Source organism: Crocuta crocuta, unplaced genomic scaffold (assembly GCF_008692635.1).
Source record: "Crocuta crocuta isolate KB4526 unplaced genomic scaffold, BGI_CrCroc_1.0 scaffold733, whole genome shotgun sequence".
NCBI lineage: Eukaryota > Metazoa > Chordata > Mammalia > Carnivora > Hyaenidae > Crocuta > Crocuta crocuta.
In genome coordinates this window covers 229495-244429 of record NW_027530993.1, presented here as the reverse complement: position 1 = coordinate 244429, position 14935 = coordinate 229495, and the positions used below count along the sequence as shown (strand labels likewise).

At 37.2% G+C, this 14935-nt stretch overlaps 1 non-coding gene across 1 annotated transcript; it reads left to right on the top strand.

The window, feature by feature from the left end:
* Window positions 1-2931: 2931 nt before the first annotated feature.
* Window positions 2932-3016, top strand: TRNAE-UUC (transfer RNA glutamic acid (anticodon UUC)). Its single transcript has one exon. It is a non-coding gene; the product is annotated as a tRNA-Glu (tRNA).
* Window positions 3017-14935: the final 11919 nt, after the last annotated feature.

The following is a 14935-nucleotide window of genomic DNA, read 5'->3' as shown; positions in this document are numbered from 1 at the left end:
CTTTCTCCTGCTTCATTATTAGTGTATAGAAATACAATAGATATCTATACATTGATTTTGTATCCTGCAACTTACTGAATTTGTATATCAATTTTAGCAATTTTTTGGTGGAGTCTTCAGATTTTCTACATAGAGTATTATGTCATCTGCAAAGAGTGAAAGTTTGACTTCTTCCTTGCTGATTTGGAAGACTTTTCTTTCTTTTTGTTGTCTGATTGTTGAGGCTAGGACTTCCAGTACTATGTTAAATAACAGAGGTGAGAGTGGTTATCTCTGTCTTGTTCCTGACTATAGAGGAAAAGCTCTGTTTTTGCCCATTGAGGATGATATTAGTGGTGTGATTTTGTATATGACCTTAATCATGTTGAGGTATGATCCCTCCATCCTTACTTTATTGAGGGTTTTTATCATGAATGGATGTTGTACTTTGTCAAATGCTTTTTCTGCATCTATTGAGAAAATAGAGAATTCATCTACTGGGAGAATCATAAGGTTCTTATCCTTTCTTTTATGAATGTAGTATATCACATTGATTGATTTATGAATATTAAACCACACTTGCAGCCCAGGAATAAATCTCTCTTGATCATGGTGAATGATTCTTTTAATCTACTGATGGATTCGATTTGCTAGTATTTTGTTGAGAGTTTTTTGCATCCATGTTCATCAGGGATATTGGCCTGTAGCTTTCTTTTTTAGTGAAAATTTTGTCTGGTTTTGGAATCAGGGGTACCCTAGCCTGAGTTTGGAAGGTTGTCGTCGTCGTCGTCTTCTCCTTCTCCTTCTCCTCCTCCTCCTTCTCCTTGGAATTTTTTGGTAGCGGGGCGCCTGGGTGGCTCAGTCTATTGAGCATCCTACTTCAGCTCAGTCACAATCTCAGTTCATGAGTTTGAGCCCCTCATTGGGCTCTGTGCTAACAGCTAGCTCAGAGCCTGGAGCCTGTCTTCGGATTCTGTGTCTCCCTCTCTCTTTAACCCTCTCCTTCGGATTCTGTGTCTCCCTCTCTCTTTAACCCTCCCCTGCTCATGCTCGCTCTGTCTCTCTCTCAAAAATGAATAAAACATTAAAAAATTTTTTTTAAATAAATAAATAAAAATAAATGTTTGGTAGAATTCCCCTGTGAAGCCTTCTAGCCTTTGACTTTTGTTTGTTGGGAGGTTTTTTATTACTGATTCAATTTCTTGCTGGTTATTGGTCTGTTCCCAGTTTTCTATTTATTTGTTTCAGTTTTGATTATACATTTCTAAGAATTGATCAATTTCCTCCAGATTATCTGATTTTGGTGGCATATAATTTTTCATGATATTCTCTTGTAATTGTTTGTATTTCTGTAGTGTTGGTTATTATTTCTCCTCTCTCATTTATGATTTTATTTATTTGGGCCCTTTCTCTTTTTGATAAGTCGGGCTAGGGACTTACCAATGTTATTACTTTTTCAAAGAACCATCTCTTGGTTTCATTGTTCTACTTCCGTTTTTGTTTGTTTCTTTATCATTTATTTCTGCTCTGATCTTTATTATATCCCTTCTTCTGCTGGCTTTAGGCATTGTTGGTCTTTTCTAGCTCCTTTAGGTGTAAGGTTAGGTTTTTTCCTTGAGATTTTTCTTGGATCTTGATGTAGGTCTGAATTGCTATATACCTTCCTCTCTTATGACCACTTTTGCTGCATCCCAAAGGTTTTGGACCATTGTATTTTCGTTTGTTATCATGAATTTTTTTGATATCTTCCCTAATTTCCTGGTTGACTCACTCATCTTTAGTAGCATGTTTTTTTAAACCTCTATGTATCTGTGGTCTTTGTTGTTGTTGTGTGAGTTTGTTTTATCATCAACAGTCTAGGGTTTTCTAGGTATGCTGTCATATTAGCCTCTAACATAGATAGTTTTACATCATCTTTCCCAATTATTGTCTCTAATTGTTTTCTCTTTCCACTTGCATTGGCTAAAACCTCCAGGAAATATTAAATAGTAGAGCAGGTAATAGGTATTTTTATTTTGTTCTTGACCTGAGTAGAAATGGCTTGGCTTTAGTGTTTTCTCATTTAGTGAAAACGTTGACTGTAGGAATAAGGGATGTATATACACATTCTCTCTCTCTCTCTCTCTCTCTCACACACACACACACAATTGAAATGTAGTTGATATATAACATTAGTTTTGGGTGTACAACATAGTAATTTGACAATTATATACATTACAAGATGCTTCCCTCAATTATTGAATAATATGGCAATTCTATATTTAATTTTTAAAGGAATCTCCATACTGTTCTCCTCAATAGATGTACCAATTTACATTCCCACCAATAGTGCACAAGGGTTACTTTTTCTCTATATCCTTTCCAACACTTATTTTTTATTTTTTCAGTTCTAGCCATTCTGACAGGTGTGATCACTCACTGTGATTTTGATTTTTCATTTCCCCAGTGATCAGAGATGTTGAGCATCTTCTCAAGTGTCTGTTGGCTATCAGTATGTCTTCTTTGAAAAAAGGTTGTTTCAAGTCCTCTGCCCATTTTTGAATCCAATTCTTTGGGGTTTGTTTTGGTTTGTTTGGTTGGTTGGGTTTGGGGGCGGGGCATTGAGTTGTGTAAGTTCTTTATATATTTTGGATATTAACCCCTTTTAGATATATCATTGACAAATATCTTCTCACATTCAGTAGGTTGCCTCTTTGTTTTGTTGATTATTTTTCCTTTGTTGTGAAAAATCTCTTTATTTTGATGTAGTCCCAGTAGTTTATTTTTGCTTTTGTTTCACTTGAGTTAGGAGACATATCTAGGAAAAAATGTTACTACATCCAATATCAAAGAAATTACTGCCTAAGTTCTCTCCTAGGAATTTTATGTTTTCAGGTCTCAGTTTAGGTCTTTAATCCATTAAATTTGGAAGCATTGCCTTATCTTCCATTTTTAAAGAATAGTTTTAGGGGCGCCCGGGTGGCTTAGTCGGTTAAGCATCCGACTTTCGCTCGGGTCATGATCTCGCGGTTCGTGGGTTCGAGCCCCACGTCGGGCTCTGTGCTGACTGCCAGCTCAGAGCCTGAGCCTGTTTCAGAGTCTGTGACTCCCTCTCTCTCTGACCCTCCCCTGCTCACGCTGTCTCTCTCTCTCTCTCCTAGAAATAAATAAAACATTTAAAAAAAATAAAGAATAGTTTTAGAGAAGTGGTATTAACTGTTCTTTCAGTGTTTGCTTAACAGCAACGTGAGACCACGTGGTCTTGAACTGTTGTTTGTTGTGATTTGTTGCATTGTCATTTCATAATTCTTTTTATCTTTTGTGTCAGTTGTTACTTCTTTTATTTATTTTATTTGAACTATGTTTCTCTTGATGCACTGGCTAAAGGTTGATAAATTTTATCTTTTCAAAGAACCAGCTGTTAGTTGTTATTTTTAGTCTTTATTTCATTTATTTTCACTCTGATCTTTATTTCCTTTCTTCTATTAACTTTGGGTTTAGTCTTCTCCTTCTCCTCCTTCCTTTGGCTCTATTCTTTTTAAAATTCCTTTAGTTGTAAAGTTAACTTGTTTAAGATTTTTCATTTTTCTTAAGGTAGGCCTGTATCACTATAAACTTAACCTCTTAGAACTGTTTTTGCCATGTCTCAAAGATTTTGAATCATTGTATTTTCATTTTCATTTCTCTCTAGGTATCTTTTTATTTTTCTTTCATTTTTAATTGACCCATTGGTTGTTTTTTAGCTTTTGGGTTTGTGTTTTTTCTAATTTTTTTCTTGTAATTGATTTCTAGTTTCATACTATTGTCATCAGAAAGATACTTGATATGGCCTGTCTCAAATTTATTGAGACTAGTTTTGTGGCCAAACATGTGATCTATCCTAGAGAATCTGTTCCATGTGCACCCAAAAAGAATGTGTAGTCTGTAGTTGTTGAATGGATGGTTCTATAGATATCTATTAAGTCCATCTGGTCTAATGTGTCATTCAAAGCCACTGTTTCCCGATTGATTTTCTGTCTGGATGATTTATCCATTGATGTAAGTGAGGTGTTAAAGTTCCTACTGTTATTGTCTTACTGTCAATTTCTCCCTTTATGTCTGTAAATATTTGCTTGTATATTTAGGTATTCCTGAATTGGGTCAATAGCTATTGACAATTCTTATATCCTCTTGTTGGATTGACCCCTTTATCATTATGCAATGCCCTTCTTTGTCTCCTGTTACAGTCTGTTCAATGTGTCTTTCGTCTGATGTAAGTATTGCTACTCCAGTTTTTTAACTTCCATTTGTATGGAATATCACTTTTCATCCCTTCACTTTTAGTGTTTATATGTATTTTGGTCTGAAGACAGTCTCTTACAGGCAAACATAGATATATATGGGTCTTATTTTTGTTTTTATTTGTTTATTTACATTTAAAGTAATTATTGGTAGGTGTGCATTTATTGCCATTTTATTAATTGGTTTTTTTGGGGTTTTTTTTTTTGTTTGTTTGTTTTGGTTTTCTGCTCCTTTCTTCTTCACTTGCTTTCTTCCATTGGAATTTTATGACTTTCTTTAGTGTTCTGCTTGGATTCCTTTCCCTTTATTTTTTGTATATCTCTTATAGGTCTTTGATTTGTGGTTACCAAGAAGTTCGGCTAGAACATCCTATGTATATAGCAGTCTATATTAAGTTCATGATCAGTTAGATTCAAACACATTCTAAAAACACTGCATTTTTCTTCCTTGCCTCCATGTTTTATAAGATACCATATTTTTTATAATTTTATTTTGTGTATCTCTGGATGGCTTTTGTTGATATAACTGACTTTACTACTTTTGTGTTTTAATCTCCATACTGGCTTTATAAGTGATTGATCTACTATTTGTACTGTATGTTTGCATTTACCAGTGAAATTTTTTCCTTTCATAATTTTCTTACTTCTAGTTGTAAGTAAGTTCTACTTATCTTTTTCACTTGAAAGTCCCTTTCACATTTCTTGTAAGGCCAGCTTAGTGATGAACTCCTTTAATTTTGTATTGTCTTGAAAACTCTTTATTTCTCCAATTCTGAATAATAATCTCACTGGTCAAAGTATTCTTGTTTGTAGGATTTTTTCCTTTGAGCACTTGGAATGTATTATACCACTGCCTTCTGGCCTGCATAACTTCTGCTGAAAAATCACCCAATAGCATAATGGAGTTTACTTTGTACATAACTGTCTGCTTTTCTCTTGCTGCTTTTAAGATTCTATCTTTATATTTAATTTTTGCCATTTTATTTAATATGTTTCTTGGTGTGGACATCCTTGGGTTCATCTTCTTTGGGGATTTCTGTGCTTCCTGGATGTCTGTTTCCCTCTGTAGGTTAAGGAAATGTTTAGTTATTACTTCTTCAAGTAAATATTCTGTCCCTTTCTCTCTATCTTCTCCTTCTGGGATGTTTGTAAAGAGAACGTTAGTATATTTGATGTTATCAAGGGGTTCCTTAACCTATTCTCATAAAAATTTTTGTTTGTTCCTTTTTGTTGTTCAGGTTGGTTGCTTTCCACTACCTTGTCTTCCAGATTGCCGGTCTATTCCTTTGCATCTTCTGATCTGCTGATTCCACAGAGTATATTTTCCATTTACATTATTGTATTCTTCGGTTCTAACTTATTCTTTTTTATATTTTCTCTTTGTTGAGGTTTTCACTGAGTTCACTGATTCTTTTTTTTTAAGTCTGATGAGTATCTTTATGGACCATTACTTTGAACTCTTTATCAGATGTAGATTCCCTGTCTTTTTCTGGAGATTTGGCTTGTTATTTCATTTGGACTTATTTCTATGTCTCATTTTACCTAGTTCTCTATGTGCCTCACTATATTTTTGGTAGGTAAGCTATGTCTCCTAGTCTTAAAAGTGGTGGCCTTACGTAGAAGACATAGCATGATACCCAGTAGCACAATATGCCCTGATTATCAAAACCAGGTGCTCCAGGGACATCCTGTGTGTAGGCCTATGCTATCTTCTGTTGTGGCTGGGCCATGGGCGCTGCCAGCATGCTGACAGCGGGGGTAGCTCCCGATCCACTGGAGTCAGCTGTAGCCACTGCCAGCACACTAGTGGGTGAAGTTACTTGCTCCACTCCCAAGGCAGCAGTTCTTTTGAGGGGAACGCTGTTCCTGACTGAGGCTGCCCATTGGATGTGGTGGGGTGGGAGCTGCTTTAGACAGTTGTTTGCTTTTGCAGGTGGGTTAGGTGAGGAGTGGTCTGAAGGGAGGACAAGGTAGATGGAGTGTTAGAACTGTCTCTCACTTGTCTTCAACCCACTAGGGAAGGAGGGCAAGAAAAATGGTGCCCACCAGCACTTCTGTTCCCGGAGAATGCTCATGCAGGTCCCTGCCTCTCAGGCACACATCCTAAAATTAGTCAATAAATCTTCATGTATACCTCCAGGCACTTTTTGAAATGCTGCTTATGTGCTGTGTCTTATGCTGAGTGATACAATACACTGGCCCTTTTAGAGTAGACTCAGTTTCCTACAGTCCTATGGCTCTCCCACAGCTAAATTCCACCAGTTTTCAAATCCAGATATTATAGTGGCTTGTCTTCCCCATGAGGGTCCCTAGGGCTGGGGGTTCCCAGTGTGGGGCTTGATCCCCTCACTCCTCCACTCTTGTGATATCCCTCCCAGTTGTGGGTTGTTGCTCTAGGGATTTGGTTCCTAACCACCTCTCTGTCCTTCCCATCCTCAGTGTGGCCTTCTCTTTATCTCTTTAGCATTGAAAGTCTATTCTTCTATTCTACAGGTTGTTTTTAGAATGAGGCGTGTTACATACACTTGTTGCTTTGTCGTATCTGTGGGAGATGGACCCAGGATCCTCCTGTACTATCCTTTCCCTCTGCTGTCATATTTTATCATGCTTAGTCTGTGTCTGTCAACTCCGACTTGAATATTTTTCTAAATCATAATGATTATTGAAGTTTGTTAAAGATTTTTTCAGCATCTGTGAAGGTAATCTTATGATTTCCCCCTCAGATATGTTAGAGAAAATTGCCTCAATTTATCTCACACACACACACACACACACAACACACACACAAACACACAATTCAAGATATAGTATAAGTGTTAAAAAGTTAATGATGGTTATATTTCTCTTATACATTTTATCCATGTTGTTTTGAATTATATTTTGACTAAAATTAACATTTGCCAATCCTAATTTTTTGATCTTAGTATTTCCTTGGCACATATTTTCCATACATTAGTTTATTATAATAAGGGAGGTAATATCACATCTAATACATTGTGCAATTCTTTGGTGGCAACCCAAAGCTTGTGCAAAGTATATTATACTTCTGGAAGGTCAGAAATTCCATTTTTGTTATACCAAGTATCTAAATGGTGATGAAATGACCACTTTCTTGTTGTCTGCATTAGTAAGTTTTTACTGAATAACAAGCAACCGCAAGCTCTAAGTGAGACATAGCAACAAGCACTTATTTCTTCTAGAAGTCTTCTGCTTTAGGATGAGGGAGACCTGCCTCTTGCTACAGTTCTGCAGGTCAGTTGGGGATAGCTCTGCTTCACATGTGTTGCTTGAAGGTATAGGCTAATCGGATACAGCTACTCAATGGAATATCACATGGTGACAGCACAGGGAAAGAGAACAAATATAAATAACTGAGGCCCTAAGACCGAAGTTTAGAATTGCAGACTGTCACTTTTACCCACATTACGTTGATCAAAGCCTGTCACGTAGCCATCCAAAGTCCAGGACTGTTGATGTATACTCTCCCTGTGATGAGGCCAGAGACAAGATGTGGATGCAGAGAAAGGTAAGGGTTGATGACAATTATTTTAATTTATTTTAGAGAGCAAGAGAGAGTAGGGGAGAGGGGCAGAAAGAAAATCGCAAGCAAGCTCCGTGCTCAGCATAGAGCCCAGAACGAGGCTCAATCCCACAACCTTGGGATCATGAGCTGAGACAAAATCAAGTCACTCAACCTACTGAGCCACCCAGCTGCTCCCAAGAGTTGATGACAATTTAACTACTACATTGACCTTGTATCTATGGTTTTGTTTTTGTTAAGGACTTTTTTTTTCTTTGTTAAATCCACTTATTTTTGTAGTGCTGTATTTTATATTCTGTGCAGAGATTTTATATTCTGTTTAACTCTCCATCCCCATCTGAGATAGCTGATCTAACTTAATCCTATTTCAGGTGATTTAAGTTTATCCTTTTTAATTAAAAAAACTAGTCTTATGGAGATACAGTTTGACTTATAACATCATAAGATATTTAAGGTATACATTGTGGTGATTTGTAATATGTATACATCATGAAAGGATTCCCCATATCTAGTTAATTGACACATTCAGAACCTCACATATTTATCTTTTAGGGGGTAGTAATAACATTTAAGTTCTCTCTTAGCAAATTTCAATTATACAATGGTGTTATCAATTATAGTCACTACGTTGTAAATTAGATGCTCAGACCTTATTTATTTTTTTAAGTTTTTATATTTATTTTGGGAGCAAGAGAGCCAATGGGGGTGGGGCAGAGAGGCGGAGACAGAATCCCAAACAGGATCTGCACTGTCAGCGCAGAGCCCAGCGAGGGGCTCGAACCCACAAACCATGAGATTATGACCTGAGCCAAAGTCAAAAGTTGGATGCTTAACCGACTGAGCCACCTAGGCATCCCTCAGACTTTATTCATTTTATAGTTGAAAGTATGTAACCCCAATTCTCCTTATTTTTCCCACCTGGGGAACACTTTCCTATTCTATTTCTGAGTTTGACTTTTTTCTCTTAGGATTCCACATATAAATGATACCATGTAGTGCTAAATCTTCCCGTTTGACTTATTTCACTTAGCATAATGTCCTCAAGGTGCATCCATGTTATTAGCAAATGGCAGAATTTCCTTTTTCTCATGGCTGAGTAATATTCCACTGTATATATGTCATGTCTGCTATGGCCATTCACCCATTGCTATACATTTAGATTGTTTCCAATCTTCCCTATTGTGCCTAATACTGCAATGACCATGGGGATCCATTTTATTTTTGTAGTTTTCTTAAAGTTTATTTATTTATTTTGAGAGAGAGAGAAAGCATGCAAGCAGAGGAGGGGCAGAGAGAGGAGAAAGAGAATCCCAAGCAGGCTCCGTGCTGTCAGCACCGAGCTTGCTGTGGGGTCTGATCTCATGAACTGTGAGATCATGACCTGAACCAAAACCAAGAGTCAGACACTTAGCTGACTGAGCCACCCAGGCACCCCTGTATATATCTTTTTGGTACCATGTTTTTATTTCCTTTGGATATATACCCAGTAATGGGATTACTGGATTTTGTTAGTTTTATTTTCAATTTTTTGAGGAACATTCTATATTGTTTTCCGTAATGGCTGCGCCAGTGTACATTCCCACTAACAGTGCCCAGTAGTCTCCTGTTCTCCATCCACCCTCACCAATACTTAGCTCTTTTTTTTAATGATAATCATTCTAACAGAGGTGATGCAATATCTCATCATGGCTTTGATTTGCAGTTCTCTGAAGATCCCTGAAGGTTACTGATGCTGAGCTGAGCACTTTTTAATGTGCCTGATGGCCATTGGTATGTCATCTTTGGAAAAAATGTCTATTCAGATAATCTGTATTTTTAAATCAAGTTCAGATTTTGTTGCTATTGAATTTTATGTGCTTTTAATACTTTTTAGATATTAACCCCTTATAAGGTAAGTGATTTGCAAAAATTTCCCTCCAACCCCGTAGATTTTCTTTCATTTTGTTGATGGTTTCCATAATGTGGAGCTTTTTAATTTGCTATAATTCCACTTACTTATTTTTGCTTTGGTTGCCTTTACTTTTGGTGTCAAATCCAAAATATCATTGCTCAGATTAATGTCAAAGAGCCTACCAAACATGTTTTCTTCTACGAGTTTTATGCTTTCAGGCCTCACATTCAGTCTTTAATCCAGTTGAGTTGATTTTAGTGTATGATAACCAGGGATCCAATTTCATCCTTTTGTATGTGAATGTCCAGTTTTCCCAAAGCCATTTACTGAAGAGACTGACTTGTGGTCATTGTATATTCTTGGCTCCTTTGTTGTAAATTGGCTATATATGTATGGGTTTATTTCTGGGCTTTCTCGTCAGTTGCTTTGATCTACATGTCAGTTTTTATGCCAATGTCATACTGTTTTGGTTACTATAACCAAAACCAAAATGGTTTGTTCTGTTTCTGTGAAAAATGCCATTGGAATTTTGATAGTGATTGAATTGAATCAAGTGTAGATTGCTTTGATTATTATGGACATTGTAAATGATTCATTCTTCCAATCCATGAACACAGAAAATGACCATTTATTTGTATCATCTTCAGGTGTCTTTTTGGTTGTTTTTGTTTTCTTAATCACTATCCTATAGTTTTCAGTGTACAGGTGTCTTTGGTTAAATTTACTGCTAGTATTTTTTTAACTTCTAGGTATTTTTTAATGCAATTTTAAATGGAATGGTTTTCTTATCTCTTTCTGATCGTTCCTTATAAGTGTATAGAAACAGATGATTTTTGCGTATTGATTTTATATTCTGCAACTTTACTGAGTTTATTCGAAGTTTTTTCTGTAGGTCTTTGGAGAAATGTCTGTACATGTCTTCTGCCCTTCTTTTAAATTGTATTATTTGGTTTTTTGGTGTTGAGTTGTACACAGTTTTTAACATACTTTAGATACTAATCCTTTATGGGATATGTCATTTGCAAATATTTTCTCCCATTCAATAGATTATCTTTTAGTTTTGTTGGTTGTTTCCTTTGCTGTGCAAGTTTTTATTTTGATGAAATCCTAATAGTTAATTTTTGTTTTTATTTTCCTTGGCTCAGGAGACATATCTAGAAAGATGTTGTCACGGAGAAGCTTAGTTTCTTAATTGGCAATTTTACTCTATTTGCATTTACTGACTAACTACATACTGATTTGCTTATACTAGTTTATTTTTTTATGTCAATCTGTGTCAGGTTTTTTGTTTTTTTGGTTTTGTTTTGTTTTTTTGGGGTTTTTTTGGAGCAGAGTTGTTTAATTGGTACTTATATCTTCCCTCTAAATAGAGACCACTTTTCGGTTTTATCCCCACCATACCCTCTAATTCTCATCTCCAACAGCATATACAAAAATAAAATGAGGTACTGTTTTTAAAGTACTAAAAAAAAAATTTGAAATGGATTTCATATCTATCCCAAGTCATTCAAATATATATGAATAATAAAAAAATCCTTGGACATATTAAGTCTTTCAAGTGGAATGAGGGAAACATCTTAACAAGGTAGTACATTGTCCAAAGCAGCCTCTGCTGGTTTTATTCCTTTTATTTGAATAATTCTACCAAAAATGTTTTTAAACTTATTTGAGAGAGAGCACGCAAGAGAGCAGCAGGGGTGGAGCAGAGAGGGAGAATCCCAAACAGGCCCCACCCTGTCAGCATTGAGTCTGATGCAGGGCTTGACCGACCTCACAAACCATGAGATCATGATCTGAGCTGGAATCAAGAACCAGATGCTTACCTGATTGAGCTGCTCAGGCACCAAGTGTTTTTAAAATAATTTTTAGGGGCACCTGGGTGGTTCAGTTGACTGAGGGTCTGACTCTTGATTTCAACTCAGATCATGTTATCAGGGTTGTGGCATTGGGGTCCATACTAAGCATGGAGTCTGCTTAAGATTCTCTCTCCCTCTACTCCTCCCCACCACTCTCTAAAACAAAACAAAACAAAACAAAACAAAACAAAACCCCACTTTTTTTGATGTAAATTTTAAGGCTTTTGAAATACCATAATGTACTTAGCTGTGGGGAGTTCTTATCTAAGGTGTCCATTCTTACTGCTTTTTTGTTATTCTTTGAACAGTATCAATTCCAAATAGTTCAATTTAATTATGAGAAATCTGTCATACACACATACATATGTGTATATATAATATAGTTTTATCTTTCCTATTTCTTTATTCTTCAACTTCCTTTTAGGAGGTCTTGAATCTAATTGTTTAATTTTTAATTCTTTTAAAAGTTTATTTGAGAGACAGAAGAGAGTGAAAGTGGGAGAGGAAAGAGGGAGAAAATCAAGCCAGGGGCTCAGTCTCACAATTGTGAGATTAACCTGAGTTGAAATAGAATCAGTTGCCTAACCGACTGAGCCACACAGGCACCTCTAATTTTTAAATCTAATTTCATTCTTCTGAAAGATCTATTCCACTCTTTATCCCATCTTTTGAGGTTATTTTTTAAATCTGTTTTTCATGCCTAATATTTCCATTGTAATTTCATACTGCTGTTAGTGTCCTTAAGTCTTTCAATACAGTTTTTTCACATATTGTAAATTAGTTTTTCTGTTCTAGTATTTTATGTTAACGTTTTCTATTGGGACAATTTAATCCTCAGGTCTTGTTATAAGCTATATCACCCTAGGAATATTTGACTACTGAGTTAATGTACACTGGAGAAGCGTAGATGTCCAAGTCTAGTCCAGACATTCTGATCTTCAGCCCTGTGAGCTTTAGAACAGAGAATGGGAAGGAGTCCCACGGCAGGGAGAGTCAGGCACCACAAATTCACTGTCATGCTTTTTTTTTTTTTTTTTTTTTTGGTTGGTTACTCTTATCTAGCAGTTCCTTGATCTGAGTTTCATCTTTGAACACTCAAATGGAAAAAAACCAACATTGGGGGGAGGGGAACTCCATTGACTGTTATCTACCAGCTCTGGGATTTGAAGGGAAAGGGTAGAGGAGTAGATGTTTGAGGCTGTTCATTCTCAACCTATTGGCCCCAGTGGGTTTTGACCTACCCTGATTTTACCCTTGTGGATATCTGGGCTCTGGTCTTGAACTTCTGTAGGGAGGTGGCAGACAACAATGGATCCAGGGAAAGTCAGGGTAGGTTCGTGGTGGTATGATTGGAGCAGCTCTTTTTGAACGGCCTCCCAGAGCCACACTAGCCCCCACTGTTCCTAGATACCAGTTCAAAACACTTTCCATCCACCCTGGGATTTTTCAGACTTTTTTTTAGATTCCATGCTTCCATTTTTAGTTCCTCTATGGTTGGTTTTGGAGAAAAGAGCCCATGCTAATTTGACATTTTGGCAGGAACCAGAATGTTCTCTCTCCAAGTTGTTTAGAATATGCAGTCGGTGGATGCAGAAAATTAGTCATACTAAAGATTTTGGTTTTTACTTTAGCAAAATGAGAAGCCATTGAAGGTTTCAAGCTCAGTGATGACAGGATCTGACTTTATTTTGAGAAGGCTACTCTGGCTGCAGTTTGGCAATCAGATTGGAAGGGCGTGAGAGGCAATATGAGAACAGAGTTAGAAGGGCGTGCAGCTGTCCTGGTGAGATCATAATGACGGCCGACACTAAGACATAATGGAGATGGAGAAAAATGGATGAATTCAAGAGATACTTAGTAAGTTAAATTGCTAGATTTTTTATTATAGATTGAATTTAAGGGAGATGAGAAATGTATGAAAGATAACTCTTACACAGTGGGCTTGCATAACTAAATGGATATACTTAATTTGGGAAAACAGGAAAAGACTGAGTTACCTCAATTTGGGGTGTATAAATTTATGATCCCTTTGAAATATTCAGAAGACATTGTCAAATAGCTTAGAGTTCAGAGGAGACTGCTGAGCTAGCTATGAAGACTCACACATTTATAAATGGATGAATAACCCTGAGAGTTCAGAACAGAGGAGGACCTAGAAATGAGCCTTCATGAACTCCCAAGTTAATGGCTGGGTGTTACTGGTTGAATTGTTCTCCAAAATGTGTATCTGAAGCCCTAAGCCCCGGTTCCTTGGATTGTGACTGTGTTTGCAGATAGTGTGCCTTTAAAGAGGCTTTAAAGTCAAAATAAGGCCTGTAGAGTAAGGCCTAATCCAATGTGGCTGGTGTTCTTGTAAGAAATTTGGACATACAGAAAACACCAGAAAGATGTGCACACAGAGGAAAGACCATGCGAGGACAAGGAGGCAGCCATCTGCAAACCAAGGAGAGAGGCCTCAGGAGACACAGAATCTGCTGATACTGGGTTTTGTACTTGAGGCCTCCAAAACTAAGAGAAAATTAATTTCTGCTGTTGAACAGCCACTCAGACTGTGGTTTTGTTATGGCAGCCCTAGAAAATAATATATTAGTTTAAAAAAAGAGTGGTAGGAAAGCTGTGCAAAGATGATAAAATATAACTCCTGGAGATTATTTTGTCATAGGAGAGTATTTTGTCACAGAAGCCAACTCAAAAGATTTTCAAGTGGGAAGAAGTCAGTAGTGTTAAGGTTGGCTAACAGGTCAAGGTGAGAATAGATTGTTCTCTGGATTTAGTAAGTTGGAGTTCGTTGGCATTCTAACACAGTGCAGAAGGGCAGGATGATATGGGTTAAAGAGGGGGGAGTGAAGAAATGACAAGTGATTATGGACAACTCTTGAGGTCTGTGATAGGGGAGGGAATGAAGAATGGAGTTCTTTTTAAGTTTCTCTTTTTATTTATTTTTGAGACACAGAGAGACAGAGTATGGGTGGGAAAAGGGCAGAGAGGGAGAGAGAATCCGAAACAGGTTCCAGGCACTGAGCTGTCAGCACAGAACCTGATGCGGGGTTCGAACCCACAAATCGTGAAATCATGACCTGAGCTGAATAAAGTAGGTCGCTTAACTGAGTCACTCGGGTGCCCCATGGAGTTATTTCATTTTTTAACGTTTATTTATTTTTGAGAGACAGAGACAGAGCATGAGCAGGGGAGGGCCAGAGAGAGGGAGACACAGAATCTGAAGCAGGCTCCAGGCTCTGAGCTGTCAGCAAGGGATTGGGGGGTGGAGGGCAGCAGAGCCTCCCCAAACCCGTTGACCATGAGATCATGATCTGAGCCAAAGACGAGGCTTAACCGAGGCTTAACCGACTGAGCACCTAGGCGCCCCATGGAGTTCTTTTTAAAGGGGAGAGACTTGACCTTGTTTTTT